The sequence below is a fragment of the Gracilinanus agilis genome, chromosome 3 (assembly GCF_016433145.1).
Source record: "Gracilinanus agilis isolate LMUSP501 chromosome 3, AgileGrace, whole genome shotgun sequence".
NCBI classification, from domain to species: domain Eukaryota; kingdom Metazoa; phylum Chordata; class Mammalia; order Didelphimorphia; family Didelphidae; genus Gracilinanus; species Gracilinanus agilis.
The window spans coordinates 355776268-355795917 of NC_058132.1; the positions used below are offsets into that span (position 1 = coordinate 355776268).

Sequence of the window (19650 nt, forward strand, 5' to 3'; positions counted from 1 at the left end):
ACTACATTTCCTTTTAGGTGGGACTATTAAATGAAAGGATGAAGGAGAATACAATTAACATAGTTTGCCTAGATTTCTAACAACCTTTGGATAGAGTATCTCATTAAATTATTATTTTTAAAAAAATCCTTACCTTCTGTTAAGGGTTTTAACCAAAGGGATTAATGAAAAACAATAAGAAAAAAGGAAGCCTAGTCATAGCAGATTTCAAACTATGCTATAAAGCAGTAATCATCAAAACAATTTTTACTGGCTAAAAAATATGGCGGATTAATGGAATAGGTTAGGAAATCAACATACCATAGTTATGTTAATGACCATAGTAACCTAGGGTTCTATAAATTCAAAGATCCAAAACTATTGGGGAAAAAACTCACAATTTGACAAAAACTGCTGGGAAAATTAGAAAATAATACGGCAGAAAGTAGGCATAGACCAAGGTGTTATATCATATACCAAGATAAAGTCAAAATAGATCCCTGATCTCGAAGTAAATGGTGATGATACCATAAACGAATTAGGGGAACATATGGAAAAGTTTACCTGTCAGTCTTATGGATAAGAGAAGAACTTATGACCAAAAAAGACATAGAAAGCACAACAAAAAAATGAAATAGATAATTTTGATTACATCAAATTAAAAAGGGTTTACACAAACAAAACCAATATAACCAAGATTAGAAGGAAAATCAAAATGCTCAGGAGAGAACAGAAGGAAGTTCAGAAAGAAGCACAGATAAGCAGGATAGCTTTGAAAATAATATGCTGAATTTATCATATATGTTTTAATAAAATGAGAAGAATGAAATTGTAATCTGTAGTTTCATATAAAATCATCTTTTGTGTACTGAAGTGTATATGTGGAAATATCTGTTTTGGTGTTTATGCTCAGAAAAAAAAAACCTTTTTTTGAATCATAAGATCTTAACTTAAAATGTAGAAGGTATCAAGTCATCTTATTTATCATTTGGGGGAATAAAGAAACTATAACATGGAAAGATAAAATCAGTTGCCCAGGATCACACAACTAATAAATGCCTAAGTTAGAATTTGAATCCAGGTCCTCCTGAGAGTTTCTAAGGCTCTACCCATTATGCATGCTTCTGTTCCTGATAAAGAGAAACATGGAAAAACTATTATTCTTTATATCATATAGTCATATCTACTGATATAAAATAAAGCAAACAATACCAGGAAAATACCACCTGCAATGACTACAAACATGAAAATGCAAACAAAAGCAATAAAAAAACTATGAAACTGAATTCCATGGACTAACACGAAAGGGGGCTAGACACTTTCTCTAGTCCTCCCAGACTCTCGAAATACTCTGAAATTGGAATTATACACAAGAGAGAAAGCAATCACTGCAGCCTTTGCAAGTTACGATATTAAAAATTCCAATAAAATAACAGCCTAACAAGAAGGCTAATCTTCCATCGACATCATGCTTTGCTCAGCATTCCCTTTCCAACTAGCCTAGGTGGTACAACCTGGCCCACTGACTTTTGCTCTCATCTCTTTTGGAAGTTCCTTACTACTACTATTACAGTGTCTGCCAGTCCATCCTATTGCTGCCCTCATCCCACCATTCTGTGGCCACAAGGAGCAAACTTCAACTCTGTTTCTCCTCTTGCAGTGAAAGGGGAAAGAGAGGAAGGCAGAAGCATGTTTTATCTGTGGCAGCAGTACATTGCAGCTGTTCTCAGTCAGATAATTAAAGAACAGAACAGAGGGAAGTGAGGGTGGGCTTTAGGATTATGAAGGTCTCCATTAGACCTTAAAAATGGGGACTGGCATTCCATTTGAAATTAGTTTTGACCTCTCCAAAGTCACTCATGACATGGTTGAAGAAAGAGACCAAGGCAAAGTTGAGGTCTTGTTCTTCCCCGGGGGATTTGTCTTAAAGATGGGAAGATTCAAAAAATTAATGGAAAACTCTATATCAGATTGCTTACCACCTCAGGGAGAGAGAAGCAGTGGTGGTTTGGGTGTTGGGAGAGAATTTGGAACTCAAAAAAAAATTTAATGTTAAAAAATTGCTTTTTTTTTTGTAACTGGGGGAAATAAAATATGATTAATCTTTAAAAGTTAGTTGATAGGGCAATATAAGGGGGCTAAAAGAGTGAAATTACTAAAGATCTCAGAAGGAAGAATATTTAGTTAAAAACCTCAAGAAAAAAGCAAATAAATTAACAAGGAAGATATTAATAATAGAAGAAAAGATGTACTATCACCCAACCTAATTTGTACTTGGTTGCTATTGTACTTTATCTTTTGGAGCCTCAGTTTGCTCACAGAAGTTTGAACTAGATTAATCTCTAAGGTCCCTTCAGCCTCTAGATTCTATGACTAATATAGTATCCTTTTTCTTCCTACTTTAAATAATTTGGTTGTTGTTCTTTGAAAAATAGAATGTTAGCTCCTTAAGGGCAGGTACTATTTCACTTCTGTCTTGGTATCCCAAGCACCTTGCAAATTGTCTTGCATCTAGTGAATGCTTAATAAATATTTGTTGGGTTCAACTAAAGGCTGACTTGACATAAGCTAAAATGAACATGGTAGAAGAGACTTCTGTTTGACTGAAGAAACAATGTTGTTGATTTTTTCTCCCTGAGGACAATTACACATGCTTAGAAAATAATAAACGCAAAGACTACATTGATACTGGAGTTTCCTCTTAGAGCCTTTATTCACTTTAAGTTGTTAGTCATTTGCACCTGTTATGCCTCCTAAGAGCATCTACATCATAACTGATCAAGCAATGGAGACTTGATAATAAAATCCCAGGCATTATCCAGTATAGATTTGTGGGAGTTAAGGAAACAGCAATCTTGTCTGCACCCTTGAAATCACATGAACAAAGGATGACCTTGGGCTTATGGCTAGTGCTCCTATCATCATTCCATTTTCTTAAGGAGGGGGAGGGATCCAGAATTGGAGGCACGCTAAGATAAGGAGGAGACTTATGTTCTTCATAAATGGTTGAAACAAGTTCAGAGAGATCATAGGACTTGCTTATCAAACAGCTAGTAAGTAAAAGGTAGAATTTGAATGCAGTTCTTTTTTACTCTAAACTCAGCACTCCTTTTACTGTTTTCATTGTCTTTGAACTAATAGTCGAAATCACTCCCTAAATCACTTCCTCCTGTTCCAGATTTTCCTGTTCATATAAGATAGCATCCCCATTTCCCCTATCATTCAGACTTGAAATATTTGCCTGTTTCTCTCCTTTGATTCTGATACTCACTAAGTAGTCAACTTTTTTGGTTTCAATTTACAAAATTTCTCATAATTTTCCTCTTTTCTTCTCTTTTGACTCTATATTAATTCAGATGCTCACAGTTTTTTTTTAATTAATTTTTTTTCAAGTAACCAAAATCCTCTTGTCTCCTTTCCCCTAATTGAAAACAAAGGGCTTGTAACCTATAATCAAGTGAAGCAAAGTCATATGTATGTTTTTATATCATCTCAAGGGGTACGGGGTATTCAGAGAAGACTACTGCCTCTCCTGAGAGAGCTTTCAGAACCCTTTTCAGGGATGATTTCTTCCTTTAGTATTCTGTCATTCAGCTCTCACTCAGCTCTCATCTGTGGCTCCAAAAAGCTAACGCATGCCCAGAGGCCACACCCTAGTAAACCATTTTATAGGCAGACTAAACCAGATTGAGGGTAACCCACAGGCTTCAAACTCATCAATGAGCTGGGGGTGGTGGTGTCTATCCCAGATTGTGAAAATTCCCTTGAGAGAAAGAACAGATGAGAACAATTTGTTCCAACAGTCATGAAGGTGGCAGAAGTGCCGAACTGTGGAGTGCTTAGAGCTTGATTAGAAAGAAGCCAAGGTCATCTCTAGGTCATTAACTGCATCCTGAGCCATCACTAGTCATCTTGACTTTTGTCTTGCCACTGGACTTTACTGAATCTCTAAGGGAGAGTGAGGCTGATGACTTTGTACAATTCTGCCTTATTTAAATCCAATTTATGTGAGGACCTAAAGACATTACCTACTGATGTCATTTTGGTATGAAGGATAACAACTACCACTGTATATTTATCTATATAATCCAGTGGTTCCCAAACTTTTTTGGCCTACTGCCCCCTTTCCAGAAAAAAATATTACTTAGCGCCCCTGGAAATTAATTTTTTAAAATTTTAATAGCAATTAATAGGAAAGATAAATGCACCTGTGGCCATCACTGCCTCCCTGGATTGCTGCAGCACCCACCAGGGGGCGGTGGCGCCCTCTTTGGGAATCACTGATGTAATCAATATCTATACTTATTTATCTAGAAAGATATAGCTACATATACATAAAAATACATATCTGTTTACTTACATGACATGTGAGGTCCTCTGATTTGTTTATTATGTAGCTCTTTATAACTAAATCAAGGAACTATTTGCCCTCAATAAAAATGACTGTTTGGAGAAAGAGTGAGATGTTTGCCTTTTGGAATTGCAGATGGGACGAGTAATAGAATTCAGCTGGAAAATGCTGAATTTAAGCTGCTTAAGGGACATGTAGTTGAAAATGTCCAACAAGCTGGTAATTGAGATTAGAGCTCAGGAGAGAGATGAGGACTGGATATATAGATTCATTGGTAAGATAGTCAATAAGTATTTAAGTGCCTGGTTGAAGCCATAGAAGCAGATAGGTACTCAATACTATTCTCAGTACTCTATGTTATTCTTTGCTGAGTCTCCCGTACTTATCTGATCATTCTTTCTCAACTTCATTTTGTAGACCACCACAATCTCCCATTCTCTAAGTGTAAAGTCATGATGTATGAATTTTATAAACCTTTATGAAGCACTTATGTGGCATTTTATTTTTGCTAAGTACAAGGGATATGAAAATGTTCAAGCACAACAGTCCTTTTCCTCAAAGAGTTTATATTCTTATGAGTTACATATTATGTTGGGAGGGTACCATAAACTACATAAAGGGGAGCTAGAATTTTAAGGGTGGTGAATGCACATGGGGTGGTATGATTTGGAAGTGATGTGGCGACCTCATTCTGCACAAGACAAGTTGAAAGTCTTATCGGACTCCAGTATCCCAGGAGTATCATCTAAGTTCTGGTGGAAGGTGAAAGAGGGCAAAGGGTGCAATCCTCACAGTTTGGAAACAGCCAGAGAAAGGTATACAGAGAAAAGAAAGGGTCCAGGACAGAGCCTATGTTCACTCTAAGAGTTGGGGAAATCAAGGTCACCTCCAAAATAATAGTGAGAAAGAATGATCAGATAGGTAGGAGGAAACTCAGAAAAGAGTAGCATCAAGGAAACTAAAGAAGGAGGGCATAAACAGGAAGAGGAGGGTGGCCAGCAGTATGAAAAGTAACATCAGAAGGACAAAAAGCAACAAAATTTAGCAACTAAAGAGTCTTTGCTAACCTTGAAGAGAGCAGTTACAGTTGACTAGTAAGGATGAAAGAAAGATTACAAAGACTTGAGAAATGAATGAGAGGTGAGAAAGTGAAACAAGTAGCAGAGGTTTTATCTGGGAGTTTGGCAGTGAAGGGAAGAGATAAATGGTATATTAACTTTCTGTTTTAAATAATTATTCCTACCATCTAAGTGCTAGTTAGACTACATGCAGCCTTTACAGAACTGGGATGGGGAAGGAGGACATCTGACACCTTTTTCCATCTAACTATTTCTTCCTTCAACCACCAACAACCCTGTCTGCATGCAGGCTCAGGCTTGGTCACCCATTTCTCCTCTTCAGGAAGATACTGGTTGAGGACTAGTCCCAGGTGGTAAGAGTACCCACTCAATACTGGCTGAGCTGATGCATAGTCTTACCTTTACCTTGTTGGGTGTAAGGAAAGAGTCCATAGAAAAGGAGAGCACATTAATGGAGAATAATGGGGATTCTCCCATTTTTCATAATACCTATCTCTTCCTCATCCCATTATTGAGAAAGTTCACTGGCAGGGGGATGGGACCTGTTTTAGCCTTGTGATGGGTTCTATAGTTGTGCAGGTCCTTGCATTTTGGCCCCCACATACTCCAGCTTCCTTCAGGGAAGTCCTAGTTGGGAAGGGTCTGAAGTATAGAAAACAGAAGATCTTTTGGAGGCCACCTACTAGAATCAAGGAAGTATCTTGATTTTCACTACCTATTTCTTCTATACTTAGCTTGGTCCCAGCAGGGGCCATTCACCAATCCTATTCCCATCCTCACACATACCTCCAGGCCTGCAACTGAGTGAGAGATCCCTAAAAATACATCATTTAAGGATACTGAATGAAGTAGATTCATCCCTATCATCCTCTCAATTCTAGAAAAGAGCTGCCTCCTCCATCAAAAAACCCCAAGAGATTGTCAAACTACTCTCCCATTGAGCAGTCTGACCTTTGCCTCTCATCACCCTATCACAATCTCTGCCCAGTCACAGTTCTTTCCCCTATTATCCCACCATCTTCAGGTTGTGGTTCTATATTCTTCCTAAAAGGAATACAAGCATTGCCAGAAGCATTTTAAAAATTCTTGCTCTGTTGTAAATTTCCACTTTGGGACAAAGACCTTCTGCCCAGTTTCAGTTAAACCCCAGATATTTATCATCGTTATTATTTTATATATGCTCCTTATTAACAATAAGGAATGGGAGGAATAGCTAACACTGAGACCTTTGCCCTTCCCATTAAGATTCTTTCCTTTAACTTCAGTGGATTCAGAATGGAAGAAGAGGTCTTTCTCCTTGTTTCTTTCAAGTACCAAATTTGGAAGCTTCATTTACTCAGAAACTATTGCTACATGAGTAGGGTAGTAGTTAACCTGCCCAGAGGTCATCAGACAACCTGAGAAAACAATGGCCTGGTTCTCTGAGCCTCTCAACTCTCTATCTTCATGGGAGACAAGTACATGCTCCAAGGGCGAAGTGAATCATCTCCCCCTCATCTTCATTTTGATAAGGAACAAAGGAACTGGCACTGATTTAAATGATCCCCTGGAAGGTTGATCACCAGATATTCACTTACCCAGATTTTCTGGTCTGGTTTCCCTCCTGTCCTTATGCCCAGCTTCCCAATGTTTACAGACAGAAATGGTTGAGTATTCTGCCCCTTAATGAAGTTGGTCCTCCATCATCATAGAACTTCAGAGAGATTCATAGTGTGGGAGTGGATAGGAGAAAGTCTGTGGCTATTTATGGCTAGAAAACTCCCATTTCCTCCTTTAGTAATTCAGAATTGTCATTTTCTAACTAAAAAAAAAAGCTTTCTCCCAATCCCTTATTTCCTTGCACAGCTCAGCCCTGACTCTTCCTGGTTTCAATTTCATTATGCTCCCTGAACTGTCACTGTTGTTATTAAGCTCTGATTCTTCCTAGACCCCTTCTTCTAGTCCTTTTTCCATTTTCTTTACCCTAAGGAAACAGAACTCCCTTCCTACAAAAAGTAGTGCCCTGAAGAGAGTGCTGGTCTTGAATCCAGAAAGATTTGAGTTCAAATCTTGCTTTGGATACTTAGCTATACAATCCTGAGCAAGCCACTTAACCTGTTCTTCATTTTCCTCATCTATAAAGTGGAAATAAATAATAGTATGATCCAATGAAATAACATATGCAAAGTGATTTGAAAACCTAAAAGTGCTATGTAAATATTTTTTTTTGTTTTTATAAGTAGTTTTTATTATTAATATTCTATATCTCTATATATAATATATCACCCTCTCCAGGAAGATATGTTTATCCTCTCATTCTCTCCTTCATTACTGTCCATTTTCATAATCTCCTTTTCTTCTGTATTTCTCCCTACTTCACTCCCTATTATTTTTTCTCCTTACTTCACTCCCTATTATTTTTTCATCTTTATTGCAATCCCTTCACAGCTCTTTGTTCTCTCAATCCATCCTATAATCCAGATCAAATTGATTACCACCTCTCAGAATGAGACAATTTGATCTTATCCTTTTTGAAAATGTATATTGAAAATTGTTATTATATGTAATTGGAAAAATAAAATATCTTTGAGTAAAAATCAAAGAAAAACAAAATAATGATATCACCAACTTCACAGATTATTGTGAAGATCAAATGAGATATCTATAAAGTACTATTCATGGCACAAAATAAATAATACTTGATTAGTAATATCAATAATTTAATCGTGTTTGTTCATCTTATTAATAATTTAATTATATCAATGTAATAATTATAAGTAAAAAAAAAGCTTTAATACATTTTTGTTCCCTCCCCCCCCCTTTAAAGCAGGTTCTATTTCATTGTTGTCTGTTTCCTAGTGTCTCCTACTTAATGATCACTTAATAAATATTTGTGCCAAAGGGACAGTTTTGCCAGAGAAAGTTGCCAGTTTGTGCCCTGAAAGACAACTTCTGTGGTTAGGCTTTAGTGACAAAGGGACAGGATGCAAATATGAAGGGTTCATAGAAAAAAGGGTCTGTATATTTCTCTTCAGTTTCAGAAAGACTGAGAGGTCTTGAACATGTGCATATATGTATGGGGTCCCTGCAAGAAGAGAATGGAATTCAGTTGGTCTGAGAACTTTTCTCTGAGAAGGGTAACTCAAAATCTTATGGTAGATTGAGCAGCTCTTTTATTTGCTAGCCAGCAAAGAGCTGGGCGGCTGACTAACAGTGAAAATGAGTTGACTGACCACAATGTTTCTCACTCTAAACAAGTAAAGATAACAAAGCATCAGTGGTGGCTACAATAACAGAGCGGCAGCAGAGAAGCAGTGGATAGCAGCTTTGGAAATGGAGAATAATAGCAGAGAATGGGAACAACCCCAAAGAAAAAGGATATGCCATTATATACTAGGCATAGAAATCAGAAGATGCTGGAAATGCCACAGGAGTTGTGGGAATTTCTTAATAACTCCCCTACTTGTGACTGTACAGTTTGAAATAATATTTTTATTGAGTTTTAAACAGATATTGAATTTTGTTTGACTGAACTTCTATTTGTATGGCATTGTGTTTACAAATGTAATAAGCCAAAGTGTAGCAAAGCTCAAAAAGGGCTTATATTCTATCAGATTGATGAATTTATTCCTAGTCTTTATTCAACTGTTCAGTCAAGATTTGAGATTTTGAATGTCTTACTTATTCTGAGAGTATAGTACTTGAGTGAACTTAAGTGGATGACAGCTGTCAAGCCAGAGAGGGAAGAGAGCAGCAAGGAAGCTCAGGAACTTCACCAAGAAGCTAGGACAAGGAGAGTCAACACAGATGCTCATCAAGGACAATGACAGGGGGAAGATAGGTGGCTTAGTGGATTGAGAACCAGAACTGGAGATGGGAGGTCCTGGGTTCAATTCTGAACTCAGACACTTCCTAGCTGTGTGATTCTGGACAAGTTACTTAACCCCTATTGCCTAGCCTTTACCACTACTGTTGTGCCTTGGAACTAATACATAGTATTGATTGTAAGATGGAAGGTAAGGATTTTTTTTTAAGAGAGAACAATAGGAGAGCCATGAGAACTTGGGCAGGAAAGGTGTGTCTGGCTATAGTGAAAGGCAGATGCCAATAAAGTTAAAACTCTTCCTCATCTAAGAATATGAGATTTCTAGAGATTTCTTTCTTCCTTCCCATCAGTTCATAAATATGTGGGAGATTATACTCATTTGTTCATGGGAGCTAAGAATGATCTTAGGATGATAGATTGAGAACATTTAGGATATAAATTTAGAGCTACAAAGCAGCTCAGAGATCACCCAGGCTAACCTAATTTTATAGATGAGAAAATTGAGAAATTCAGAGGCAGATAGATGTAGCTAGGTGATGTTGTAGATAAAGCTCTAAGTCTGGCATCAGTTCAGTCAGCCTCAGATACTTACTAGCTCTGTGACCCTGAAAAAATCACTTAACTTCTTTTTTCTTTTAAACTTTCCCTCCTAACTTGGACTGGCCTTCAATCTCTTCCCCTACTTTCAGTTCACTAAGCCTTTATGGAGAAAGGACACACCAATTCCCTCCATCCCCATCATCACCTGCTGACCAACTACCACTGATGGGCAGATAAGGCCAAGAGGCCTGAGAATAATAAGACTTTCTCAGATCAGGAAATCTGGTTCCAGCACGAGCCCCACACTAATTGTACAGGGCAACTGCCTTGTTGTGATGCATCTAAACAGCTGGCTCTGTAGGTGCTGTGGGTCCTGGCTCCTCAGCAACCATACCTACTAAAGACCTGGAAAGGGAACTTCTCACCACTTAAGTCCTTGTCACTCTCAAGTGATTCAACATCAGAAATGGAGATACTTTTGTCATTGGAAATGACATTAAAGAAGTTATATTATTATCTGGCATGTAACTGCACGCTAAAACCATGGATCCTTCTTATCTAACTTACAACTGAAAATTTTTACATGCCTTCTCTCCTCTTAGAATATTAGCTCTGGGAGAGAAGTAGTTGTCTTGCTTTCTCACTTGTGTTCTATTATTTAGTACAGTGTTTTGTACACAATAAGAGCTAAATAAATGCTGCTTCATTTATTCAGTACATTCTATAAACTGCTTGATAGATTTAGCTTCTTAAAGCACAACTCTTATCATTTGGAAAGCCTCTAATGGTTCTTTGTTGCCAACTAAAGTATCCATACTTCTCAGCTTAGTATTCAAGGAGCTCAATCATATGACCCTAACCCACTTTTACAGTCTTATGTCCCACCAGTAGGTAGTTGTAATGGATTAAAAATCTCAAGTCTCTCATGTAGGGAGGTGGCATGTGGCTAGCAGCCAATGTCCTGGAACAAGAAGAACAGGAAGAGACAAAATAGGCACTGTGTGTAATAAATTATATCCAGATAAGGTTTTTTTAAAATCACAAAGCATCCGGATAATAACTATTTTTCTACTAAGTTATCTAATATTATGCATGATGCTTGGATGACAGCCATCATTGTCCTAGAACAGTATAAATTGAGGAAACATCCGTCAGTGACTTTCTCCCGATTTTGGTTCCTGAAGTGGCAGATATGAGGCATGGAGGATGATGATTTTGGATGCTGGCAACTAGAAGCCCAAAGGCCAAGCATCTTCAAGATGATCCTGTCTCCAGGATGTGGTGATGTACATGATATTTCACTTTTAATGGAGGATTCATCCAAGTCAGCCCCTTTGCCAGTAAAGCAACTTTTACTTTCAACAGTGTGTCCTGATCTTCTTGCTGAAGAATCTCTATGAGCCTTCACAGAACGGACTGGTGTCTGAAGTCTGGTTTTTTCTTTTAACAAAGATGGGCTTTTTCAGAAGAAAAGTTAAGAAAGAAAAGGAACCGGAGGTTCTCAAGAGAATTCCTGGTTGGCCATACACCAATAAGTGGTATTGTGTGGCTAAAGTGCTTTCCCAGGTGAGCTGCCCGGTGCAATGGGACAAAGAGGAATGTCCCATAGACCCAGATGGGGTGAGCCAGTGGATTATTTGCAGACTTCGGCTTAAGCGGAGGGGTGCCACAGGTGGTTTGCTGTGGTTGATGCTCACCGTCATTGAGAAATTGGCTGTACAGCTGGATGGAGCTCAGGAGAAACTTCAGGACATACAGAACAAGAATACGAGAGCAGCTGCCCATACATTTTTTGAAGAGGCCTTGAAAGCTCAGATTACCAAGATAGAAGCTCTGGAGGCGCAGTTAGTGCCTTCACTGGGACCTTTACTCACAATGCCCACCCCTCCAAACTCGGAGGTTGAGCCGGAACTGCAGACTGCGCAGAAGGCTCCTTCTCCCGCTTCGCATGCCTTTTCCCACTCCCCGTCTTGGGCCCTTTCCCTTGCCCCCACCTCTGCCTCTTTCCCACCCCCTTTCCAGGGCGCTTCCCCTTCCGGATCTGCTCCCTTTTCTCCTCCAACCGCCTCTTCTGCTTATTCTCTTGATAATGTCCCTTCTCCTTCTGATCCGACCGTTCCAGGTCAGATTCAACCAGCACCTCCTCCCCGAGTGTCTTCTCCACGCCAACAGGCACCGGAACAGTCTCTAACGTCCCAGGCGGCACCTCCCCAACAGGCACTCACAGCAACAGCTACATCTCCTCCTCCCCGAGATTCCCAGAAGTTACTAACACCACCACCAACGTCTTCACCTGCATCTCCCCAACAGGCACCCACAAGAGCAGCTACATCTCCTCCCCGAGATTCCCAGCAGTTAGTAACAACATCAACAACGTCCTCGTCAGCATCTCCCCAGCAGGCACCCGCAAGGGCAACTACATCTCCTCCTCCCCGAGATTCCCAGCAGTTAGTAACACTACCAACAACTTCCTCGTCAGCACTTTCCCAACAGGCCCCTTCAGCATCAAGAGCGCCTCCGTCATCCCCTCTCCAACAGACATCTCCAGGCTCACATGGAGCGAGCGCCCGAAAGGTAAAGAAGAAACTAACTTTCCGGGAGAACGATAGAAACTGGGAAAGGACCTTTCTGGGGGATAACCCTAGAACATCTCCCTTTACACAATGGGAACACAAGGTGTGGGTCACGCCTAAATCTGTAGCTACAGACCTCCGAGGGCAACAGAGTACATTAAGAGATTTTCCTAGCTTTAGCGCTTATGAGCTGGCTTCACTTACTGAGAAATACCAGCAGAAGCCAGGAGAATCCTTGAAAGCATGGATTCTGAACGTGCTGGACAAAGGGGCAGATTCCCTGCTGTTAGACGCTAAGACGCTAAGATCTTTAGGGCCGCTGACTAATGACATGGTTTACAACGCAATCCTGCGGGGCGCTCCCCTGGGACTTCCCTGCGCTAGCCTCTTACACTGGTGCCTGAAGTGCTGGAAGCAAAGGTGGCCCTTTCTGGAGGACTATACTGAAACTCTGCCAAGTCCGTGGATGTCCTTGGAGGCGGCAGTGCAGCGCCTGCGTGAGGAAGCGATGATGGAATGGATTTATCTGGGGAAGGCTGAGGGCCTGGAAGGACCCGATGAAGTAATATTGTCAAATCACAACAGGGCCCAGTTAATCCACTCGGCTCCCTTGCAGTGGAAGTCACTCATCACGATGCTCTTATCCGAGCACACGGGAACCATCGGAGAAATGATTCCTATCCTGAGGGAGCATCTTTCCAGAAGTAAGAAGAAAAACACTATGCAGTGCATAAACGAAGGAAGGAGACCAATACAAGCTCAAACCAACTGTAGATCTCCTGTTCAGCAAAAGGAGAGAAATTGTTACTTAGGACTCTCCATGGAAAAAGAAATAGACTCTATAATTGAAGCCCAAAAGGCAAAAATGGCAACCTGGGTTTAAGATCAATTTTTTAGGCTTCTCCTCAGCTGAGAAATAGAGGTGAGTTATGAGTTCAGAGTTATGGGTTTTTCCTGGAGAAAATCTGTTATAAACATAAATTGCCTTTAATAGAACTGAGGAGGTGGCTGTATCTCAAGAGGAGCAAGTACATCAGTGGTAAGTGGCCACACTGACCTCAGAATAAGCTCATCTAGAACACAGTACAAAGGATGTTGTTGCTAGGGCAGATAGTAAAAAGAGAAGGTTTTTGTGCTGGAAACCAGATTGGTTATCTAAAATGCCACAGTCCAGGGTTGTAAAGATAGTCATTACCTAGGGACCTCAGGAAACATCTAATGATTTTTTAAAAAGCTTAAATTCACAAGTGTCATACTATCATTCCAGTGGAAACTTAGTGGACAAAAAAATTGGGATCCACTTTTTGTTCAAGATACTGGGAACATTTGTCTAAGGGACCTGGTGGTACCCTCCCTCTAACAAATGTGAAAGCTTTTATGGTTCAGTAGCAAATCTGCTGTCTTCTTTGAGGAATGTATTTAGGTGTGCTGTTTCAATGTGCGTGCTCACTGGTGTTCTAATAACTTAGTTAAAGAAGCAAGTTTTCCTTTTCCTTCGCAAAATGCAAAGTTAACAAAATTTTTAAAAATGTATCAGTCTTTGACCATGTTTACGAGAAGGGAACAGTGTGGGTTGAGGCGTTAAATATTTCAGGGAAAGAAAAATTTCTGAAAGTCCAGATACATGGAAGTGTGGACTCCAAAGTTCTTTTAATTTAGCACGAATGGTTGACAAAACTTGGAATGCAATCTCATAGTTTGGCCAAAGTAGGAGGAGGATGAATATTTGCATAAGATTATTTGTCAGGGTTATTTTCTATTTTTCCTAATTGTTGTATTACTATGGGATTATATTTTAGTGAGAAGTAAGAATTCTGCTTTCAAGAAAAAAGATTTGGATTCCATTTCATCATATTTGCCTCTTCTGGCATATTGTATTGAATTTTATAGCAAAAGATGGAAAACTCTAGAAATATATGTAAATTACAGGAATTATTCTAGTATTTAAGATAAGAGTTTAAGTCTCAAGAATTTGGCAATGGGAGAATAGACAAAAGAGCTTCAGAGACAAAATAAGTTTTTTGTTTCATTTTTGTTTCAAAAGTTCTTACCTTCTATAGTAGAATTATTCATTGGTTCCAGAGAGATAAGAGCTAGGCAATTGGGGTTAAGAGACTTTTCCAGGATTACATGGCTAGGATGTATCTGAGTTCAGATTTAAATCCAGGATCTCCCACTTCTAGGCCTGGCTTTGTATGCACTGTGCCACCTAGCTGCCCCCCCCCCAAATTAGTTTTGGAAAGTGAGTTCCATATGGGTCTACTTTTAAAATACTGATGTAGCTGGTAATATTCATAACTCACTTTTAAGGTCTGTAAACCTTAAGGTCTACATAATGACTTCTTATGGATGAGTCATGGAAGTGAATCCTTTCCCCCCATCCCAAATCAGGAGCTGGTATCCCATTTGCTTCCTGTCATTCATGATGAATCTTTTAATCAGCTAATGAATTTTATGAATATACTAAAGGAGCAATGCTTGCTCCTCAGGCCTTTTCATTTTGACTTCAAGGTTTAAGAATGACTTTCTAAACCACAGGTAGTTGCTTGGAGGATGTCCTTTTTCATATTGGGTCTCAAGCCATGAGCTCATTGCCCCTTAGGCAAGCCTGGGTCTTAAAAATCCTCAGATGAAAACTAAATTAGAAATACTAAAAATCAAAGGAGAAATTAATAAAATCAAAAGTAAAAGAACTATTGAATCAATAAATAAGACTAGAATTTGGTGTTTTGAAAAAAAACAGATAAAATAGACAAAGTATTGGTAAATCTAATAAAAAAAAAAGGAATTAAAAAAACCATATTAACCGTATCAAAGATGAAAAGACCTTACCTCTAATGAAGAGGAAATTAAGGCAATCATTAAAAACTATTTTGCCCAATTATATGGCAATAAATATAGCAATCTAGGTGATATGGATGAATATTTACAAAACTACAAATTGCCTAGATTAACAGCAGAAGAAATAGAATACCTAAATAATCCAATATCAGAAAAAGAAATTGAACGAGCCATCAAAGAACTCCCTAAGAAAAAATTGCCAGGGCCTGATGGATTCACAAGTGAATTCTATCAAACATCCAAAGAACAACTAATCCCAATACTATACAAATTATTTGATATAATAAGCAAAGAAGGAGTCCTACCAAATTTCTTTTATGACACAAATATGGTACTGATTCCAAAGCCAGGTAGATCAAAAACAGAGAAAGAAAACTACAGACCAATCTCCTTAATGAACATAGATGGAAAAATCTTAAATAGAATACTAACAAAAAAGAATCCAGAAAGTGATCATGAGGGTTATCTATCAGGAGGGATTTATATTAGGAATGCAAGGATGGTTCAACATTAGGAAAACCATCCACATAACTGACTATAACAACAAGCTAACAAACAAAAATCACATGATTATCTGAGATGGGGGCTGCCTCTTATTTGTGTATTCTTTCCTTTGCTATATGTGCTGAGCTCTCTAAAAGGAGTTGGCATCTTCCTCTCCTCCCACCCCCCACCCCCAATACCTGTATTGAAATATTGGTGGAATTAGTAGCAAATGGAGACTGGCCAAAACAGAGACAGAGACAGACAGACAGACAGACAGACAGACAGACAGACACACATACACACACACACACACACACACACAGAGACACCTGAAGCAATGCCACCACTTAGCATTGATTGAGTGATATTCAGCAGACATGTAATGCAAAATAGATAATAAGCAGCTTTTTCAATGAAGCTTTTTACAAATGTTTCAGTGAGGTCTGAATACTGACCTCTTTATTGATTCTAATCATTCTGTGATTGTTCATTTCTTAGCAATCCCTTTCCTGGGTGGGGATAAAACTATTACTAATCTGATTCCTGTCTGTAGTCTTGTGTGCCTTTTTTATTTTTTTATTTTCTTCCCCTCTGCTAGGGAAGACTCCTTATTTGAGAACCACAAAGAGAATTCTTTCTCAAGAATCTGAGGGGTAGGGAAGAGTGATAAGAGAGAGAATTGCAAAATCGAAGAAGTACGAGCCTTGCTCCCCTACTAGAGACAAGCAACCCCAGAGCAATGACCTTAGGACAAATCCAGGAGGACAGGGAAGGGTCAGCAGTCCCCCTGTTCTTAACCTAGCAGTTGTTGACTAGCTGAAGGACTGCGTTTACAAAGCAATCTCATGCTTTCATGAGAGACACAGCCATCCTGTGAAGTAGGTGCTACAGCCATAATTATTCCCATTTTATTGAGGAGGAATCTGAGGTTTAGAGAGATTTCATGACAACCCAGGCTTCCTGATTTCTGATCCTGCCCTCTAGTTATTGGTCCAAGCTTCTGTTAAATATATCTGAATAGCTGGACAAAATTAGAAAAGAGAAGGGGAATTATCCACAATGATTGAGCATAAAAACTTCAAGAACATGTTAAATTAGAAAATATAATTTTTTATTTATAGCAGCTCTTTTTGTGGAGGCAAAGAGTTGGAAATTAAGGAGATGTCCATCAATTGGGGGATGGCTGAAAAAGTTGTGACATATGATTGTAATGTCATACTATTGTGCTATAAGAAATATCAAGCAGGATGATTTCAGAAAAACCTGGAGAGACTTCCATATACTGATACAAAGTGAAGCGAACAGAACCAGGAGAACATTGTATATGATTCTGATTCACTGTAAATAAATTAGTTATTCTCAGCAATACAAAGATCCAAGACAATTCTAAAGGAGGACCTGTGTTGAAAAATGCTATCTACCTCCAGAGAAATAAATGATGGATCTGAATGCAGATGGAAGCACACTAAAAAAACAAAACAAAACAAAACAAAAAAGCTTTTTCTTGCTTTTGTCTGTTTTCTTTAATAATATCATTAATATAGAAGTATATTTTGCATTATTGTACATATATAACCTTTATCAAATTGCTTATCTCCTTAATGAGGAGGGAGGAGAGAGGAGTAAGACAGAATGTGAAACACAAAATTAAAAAAAAAAACAAAGATTAAAAATGTTTTCACATATAATTAGGAAAAAATCAAATAATTCAGATACTTGAAAAAAACATAATTTTGTTTTAAACTCTTACCTTCTGTCTTAGTACTAATTCTAAGTCAGAAGAGCAGCAAGGGCTGGGTAATTAGTTAAGTGACTTGCCCAGGGTCACACAGCTAGGAGTGTTTGAGGCCAAATTTGAACCTAGCTCCTCAGAATCCAGGCCTCCTGCTTTTTCCACTGTGCTAACTAGCTGCCCCCCCCAAAATATGATTTTAAATATGACAAAATTATTCAAGAATTTAATGTGATATATTTATGACTCTAAGTAACTTTAAATCATTAAAAACTTATACAGGGGTCAGCTGATGTTGTTATTGTTGGTTTAATGAAATTTTTATTGCATTTGTTTGAATAACTATTTCTGTAATTATTATTAAATACAAGGGTTCAAGCCTAGAGGGCCTTTCATCAAACTGACTGGATATAACGTGGCTTTCAGCGAACCTGTGGGACTGTGACCAGAGACACAAGAAGAACAACTGTACAACAGACCTATGAGACCACAGAACCCAGAAGATATCTCCAGAAACGACTCGGGTCCCAAGAATTGGAGGAAGGGTCTGGACTATGATGAAAATGAACATTTGTGGCATTTTTTTGCAATGCTGAGGCACTAAAGACACTAACTCTAGATTGTGGTGGTTGATTGTCCTCTGTGGCAATGGCACATGGGAGAACTGGTACTGTGGACTTAAATGTGAACCCTGACAAACTGTGATTTGTTGTTTTTACTGCATAGTGGATGACACCTAGAAATTTGGGTAACTTGGACAGCAGGGGTTTATGAGGAAGAGCAGATGGAGTCTCCATTTCATTTGGAGAGTTCAGATTTATTTAAAATTTGTCTATCCAGTATTAAGTACATCTTAAAACGATATTGCATAATTTTGGTTTTTGTTCTTCTTTTATTAACTTGACTCATTGACATTTGTTTTGGAATTTGATAGCATAATTATGTGACGTGTATGAATGAGATATAAGACTGGAAACATAAAAAGAGAAGAAAAGACATAGAAATTAAGGAGACACAGTAAGATATTTACTGATACATAGGCTAGATATTTCATCTATTAAATATTTTAACTGAAAACTAATTGGACATTGTTAATCTTGATGAAGAATTAAGATAGTTAAACAAGAACATGATATTTATGCACAAATCTCTCAATGAGTTCAAACTGTAGAACTTACTGTGTAAGGTGGAACCCATTAGGAATATAGTTACTTCTTCGAAGTTATTTATGGTTCTGTTTTGATCTTGGGATCACATGCTAGATCAAACTCACTAAATCAGATGACCAAATTGGTGCCATAACCTACTGTTTATGAGGTGGGCACTGATGAATCAGCAACCTGCAGGAAGGGGCAAATATCAGCAGGCACTCCTAAAAGACATACTGCATTCCCAATAGTGGTTCTCAGTGTTCTGTCTATTGAATAGATCCCAGGTAGAGATAATGGAGCAGTGGGAAGAATTCGAAAAGCGGTCTCACGAAGGTGGTGGCAGGACTTTTCTGAAGCCCCCATTGTTTTCCCTCCCTTGAACAGGGAAGCCCTCACCTGGATGATGAAGGTCCTGACAATTGCACCCCTGGATTTCATATATATTACATGAATCGATAATTCGGGAACCTAATTTGACAAAGACTCAAAATACAATTTTTAAAAATAGGTAAGGTCAGGCTGTAATTCCCAGATCAAAATCTGTAGAATGTAATCAGTGTCACTGTAAGAGTTTCCCTCTTTTCCTTCTTTCACAGTAAATTCTTCAGGTCTTTAAAGAAGATACTTATATAGTCTATAAGGATATATTGCTTATACAATTGCACAAAATACCTTAAAAATGAAGTAGAAATTCTAACTATTAGTCTGGTCTCAGATAAAGGAGGCTATTTTGAGAAGGAGCTCAAGGGGCTAAAAAATCTCAAACCCCTTATAGAGTCATGTGGCAGAAACCTAAAAGCTAATCTGTTGGAATAGGCAAGACAGAATAGGAGGAAATCAAGTTGGTCCATGTGTAAGAATATTATGGCTAATAATCCTACAATCTTTATACACCATCCAGATGATTGATATCTTCTGTTCCAAGTTATATAATGGTATAGATGATACCTGAATGATAGCCACCACCATTATCCTAGATCCTGATACATTTAGAAAATCCCTCAGCCTGGAGGGTCTGTCTCTCAGGCTTGGTATGCATAGTCATTGTATGAGACATCTACTCAGAGAGAGGGCTAGGATCTAGACATATCTAGGACAAGCAGGGCCAGGGAT

At 38.6% G+C, this 19650-nt stretch overlaps 1 protein-coding gene across 1 annotated transcript in view; it reads right to left on the minus strand.

Moving 5' to 3' along the window:
• TAGLN3 (transgelin 3) overlaps positions 1-7073 on the minus strand; it is a 38989-nt gene extending 31916 nt beyond the window's left edge. Inside the window, exon 1 of the mRNA XM_044666786.1 lies at positions 6987-7073. The gene's annotated coding sequence lies outside the window, so the exon portion shown is untranslated. The remainder of the gene's footprint in view (positions 1-6986) is intronic.
• Between the last annotated feature and the right edge of the window lie 12577 nt (positions 7074-19650).